Source organism: Microtus ochrogaster, chromosome 5 (assembly GCF_000317375.1).
Source record: "Microtus ochrogaster isolate Prairie Vole_2 chromosome 5, MicOch1.0, whole genome shotgun sequence".
NCBI classification, from domain to species: domain Eukaryota; kingdom Metazoa; phylum Chordata; class Mammalia; order Rodentia; family Cricetidae; genus Microtus; species Microtus ochrogaster.
The window spans coordinates 33240251-33245287 of NC_022012.1; the positions used below are offsets into that span (position 1 = coordinate 33240251).

General features: G+C 33.6%; 1 pseudogene; it reads right to left on the reverse strand.

The window, feature by feature from the left end:
• Positions 1-3359: 3359 nt before the first annotated feature.
• On the reverse strand, positions 3360-4247 carry LOC101987567 (annotated as a pseudogene).
• Positions 4248-5037: the final 790 nt, after the last annotated feature.

Genomic DNA, 5037 nt, shown 5'->3' on the forward strand with positions numbered 1-5037 from the left:
AAAAAAAAAAAAAAAAAAAAGAAACAAACTCCACAGAGTTGTCCTCTAAATATTAGGCATGTGCTGTTGCACACACACACACACACACACACACACTTTTTTAATCAAACATTAAATTAAATTTGTTTCATGCACACCTATGCACAGAGTTGAAAAAAGAATGATATACAATATTTTAGTGGGTCTGCATTGCTTTTCTTTGTTTGTTTGCTATTTTTTGATTTTTTTAAGGCAGTGTCCCTTTATGTTGCCCTAAGAATAGAAACCATTTGGAGAGTGAATCAGATACATAACATGCCGTGTTAATTAGCTCACAGTTACTGGAGTAGTGTTGCAGTTCTTCTTGGGAATTTCTGAATTAATGATGATGACGACAACGACGACGACGACGACGATGATGATGCTATGTCATTTGTTAACACAAATAGAATGCTTCATCTTTTATTCTCCAATGGATATTGTATGACCTGAATACACAAGAGGAAGTCTGTACAAGTTTTAGTTTATACTATTACTTTTTATTTTTATTAAGTTTATTCTATAAAATCCTATTTAATAGTTGTAATGTAAGATCTTTAATGGTGAATATCCAATAAGTACAACCATTTCCATATGCCCATCAATATGCTTCAAATACTCATATATAACATATACTTAATCCTGAATCAATTCTTATGAGAAATATACCACCGTTCCTTACCATTCCTTTTATGCCAAATTGTAACTTTAATATAGCATTTTTCATTTTGTCTTGCTCATAACAATCTGTAATTAGAGTGTGCATTCAATAAAAACTGCTATAGCAAGCTAAATTCACACAGATTCAAAATAACTGAAATGAACTCTCAGTCATCTTCAGGTGAGACAAGTAAACAAAGGATTGCTTGTTATGACACATACATAGGATGCTAAATACCCCTGTTCATTAAAGGAACTTAGATCCTAGAAAGTATGGGTAGTCGTAAACATATTTATGTGCATCTCTTTGTGGACTGGGGAAGAGAGAAGCACAGAAGATGATGAAATTTTAAAAGATACAGGCTGAAATTCAGATGAGCCATCCTTCTGCAAAGCCTGATGTACTGCAATTTTCTTCCTCATTACTCTAAAAGGAAACCTGGATTTGCAGGGTAAAAGGGATACTCCCAAATATTCTTGGAGTCACTAGTACTGCTCTCTGATGAAGCCAATGCCAAGTCATCCTTCTTTGGAAAGTTATTGACATGATTTTTTATGCTGGATAAAAACAATAGACACTTTAGACAATTAAAATAAATTTTCACTAACCTTTATCCTATCACAATTGTGATAGGGTTCTGAAGTGTAGCTATTCACAGTTGATGATTTTTAGCAATGGTAGAGAAGGACTCAGTTTTTTTTTAAGGGGCTAGCTACTGGGAGCTTGACCATGATACAGTGGGTATATGGGCAACATAAATTGGACTTGGTATTTTTCTTTGTTCTTTTCTTTTTCTTCTTTATTTGTAGGGGGAAAGAGGTTAGGTCACAAAAGTTAGAGTCAGACTTGGGAAGACTGAGATGTGAATGTGATCAAATGCATTATATGAAATTCCCACATAAACAATGAAAACACTATTTTGGAAAAAAATCTTATCCTACAAGTTTGATGATGGAGAAAGTCAGCAATTAGAAATCCCCAGTTTTCCCACTGGTTCAAGTAGCATTGTCCTGTCAGTGTGCTTCATTCTTTTCTTTAGATTAAGGGCCTAAAGATACATTTTTTAAATGTGAAATTTAATAAACTTATTAAAAACCACACTATAGGAATTTATTGCAGTGATATCTTACAAGCTAATAAAGAAAAATAGGGGAAGTAGTCAATGACTGTGAAAATGAAATTTATTTTTAATTTTTATTGACATAAATGTTTAATGTACCTAGATACTATTATATATTTCCAGAGCAATAATTATAGGAATATTTTAAATTGAGAACTTAGTAAAGGCAGATTTTAATCTGTTCTAAAATGAAATATTTTAGATGTTTCTAATAATCTAATGTGAGTTGTTCTTTATTTATCAAGAAGAAAAATGCTTGCTCTTCTAAAACTAAATCTTAAAGAACAATAAAGACGACTTGACATAGCAATCATTTTCATATTAAAATATTTATTTGCAGTGACATTTTAATAAATGTTGCACAATGTAGTAAAGTTATATAATTTTCAGATAATACTTGAAAGATGTTTTCTTAATTAAATTTGCTTTGCAATGCTATATTTTTGTATAAATATAAAGCTTTAATCAGTTTCTTAATGACACTTTTGAATTGCTATAATAAAGTATTTAAAACTTAAAATATAAAGGTACTATAGAAAAGTAATTGCTGAATGTTATGAAAAATGGTGTTTATCAATAATTGTCCAAACTTAGAACTGAAATGCACAGTGCAGGACCCAAATGTGTTCTTAATACATTGACAATTGATATAAATAGCCACAAACATCCTTTAACGGTGAGCAGTGTCAAAGAAGGCATCATTAGTCAATGTAAGATGAAGCAGATGTGTGCCATACTATAACCTGAAGTGACAAGATATACATAAGAATAATGTATGGTTGTTATTGAAAGACATATACAGTTTGGAAAGATAGACTGAAATTGAACTATTGAGAATAAAGAGAGGAAATAGAATGAACATGGAATAGTTGGGATATGAGGAAAACATCAATAGTAACACAGATCTGAATACACTCAACATTTCTATGGACTGCTATGTCACATTCACTGCTCCTCTGTTTTCCTCATGTTCATTTCTTTTCAATTTTATGATCATCTTTCTTTATCATATATTGTTACATCCCTATGGGTCAGACTTTGATGAATCCATTCTGTGATTTCATGTTCTCTAATGTAGTTTTATATAATTAGCTAGAATTATGGATATATATTGTATATCCCAATGTTTACTTACTTGTTTCAGAGATCATTGTTTTACAAACACTGATGATCAGACCAAAAGATAAAGAAATAAATATGCTTATTCCTAGACATATTACAAAAGAGTCTTGTCTTTTAAAGCATGGTATTTGTATGCACATGTATGTATGCAGGTGGGTAGGTAGGTGTATGTTTATATAATATACATTTACATTATCACTTGGAGAAGCCTTTGAAATATTTCCAAAAGACGACATGGGTTAATATTGGTTACTGTACTCAGGCATCCAGACAGGACCTGTTCTTTGTGTGCGTGAACCTGGGAGTGAGTATTACTTCATTACACATCTTCCATATAACAATGAACTAGGAATAACCTCAGGATTTTTCTTTCCAATCCCCAATAAATTAAAGATTTTGCCAAAGAACACTGGTTTGCATTCACTGCAAACTTATCTTCTAGGGACTTGATCGGGGAAGTTTGAAATTCTTACTTTTCAAACTGTAGATCAAGGGATTTTTGTATGTGCACAACAATGCACTTTCCCTTGGCCCATGGAACTGACTGATGATGGCTGTAAGTACATGAATGCAGCAGAACCAAAGTAGACAGCGACAGCAGAGATGTGGGAACTGCAGGTGCTGAAGGCTTTGGACCTGCCTTCAGTTGATTTAATCCTGAGGATGCTGGCAATAATGGAGATGTCGGCATTAAGGATGCTCAGATCAGGGGCAATGATGTTAAACATGTTGAAACACAGAATTAGGAACTCGTGGACAAAGGCATAGAGCAAGGGAGCTCCAGTAATGGAAAAAGATCACGGAAGTAATGGTTTACTATATCAGTCTTACAGAAAAGCACTCTTACCAGGGAGACAGGTTAGCTGTGGCACTGGTTAAGTCCAAACCATACACCCTAGCTACCATCCAAGAACAGACGCAATAGGACATGCTTACATTGTAAAGCAAAGAGGGCGACATAGGAATCATATGCCACTGCGGCCAACAGGTGGCAATCCACAGCAACAAAAGCGGAGTAGAAGTAGAAGTGAACTTTACTTTTGTGATAAAAGAAAGGCTCTTTTTCATTACAAAGCTTTCCAGAATTTGAAGAGTAATGACAGCGGACTTACATAGGTCCGTAAAGGACAGGCTGCTGAGAAAATAACACATGTGCGTGTGCAGCTGAGAGCTAAACACTGCCAAGATGTTCATGTCCAGGTTTCCCACAACTGTAACCAAATAGACTGCTAGGCTGGTGAGAAGTGGGGGCAACTGGAGTTCTGGGTTCCCTGTGAAACTAGTGAGAATAAACTCAGCCTCTTCGGTATGATTTCTTTTTTCCATTTTCTTATGAAACTATAGGGAGAAAATAATTTGACATAGAGAAAAAAATTGAATATTAATTGTATCATCAATTAAGTATGAGACCGAAGTTCAGTTATTTTGAGCATCTCCAGTTATCTGCAAACTTCTTTTTCTTATTTCAGACTTTGAAAACCTGGAAACAGGAGATATTTAAGAAATCATCACAAAGAGATTCCTTCCTGATGACCTTCGCTATAGCAATGGTTATACTAGTCCCTAGTCTCTTCCAGCCTTGACCAATTCTGATGCAGTGGATTAATTGTTCTAAGAACTTCTTACATTCTATTTGTAGTACTCTCCTCTTTCTACTAAAAATGATTCCTGGCTATGATTAAAGTAGTATCCACAAGCAATTCATGACAAGACTTACACTAAATTGTAAAAGAATAAAATCATAATCAGTTAAGATGATGAATAAGAGGAGCTCTCTATCATTTCACTATTAAACTAAAATATTCGCTAAGAAAGTCATTCATGAAGGGGAAATGAACGCAGGAGGAAAATTGTCTCTATTTGTTTGGTCAAGAAGGAGCATTCCTGGTTCTTGGTAACAATAGAATTTGATAAATGTATATGATACATGTCAAGACCAAGAAACTAAAACATTCAAAATTTCCTGAAATGTAAACAATAAACACTAAAAGAATATTATATATTGGTTTATCACAAAGGAAAAATCAAAAAGATAGGAAACTATAAATGTCTGAATCTTGCAGTACTTAAATTTTTATTGCACACAAAAATGTATTTATATGGTATGAGGTGCTCA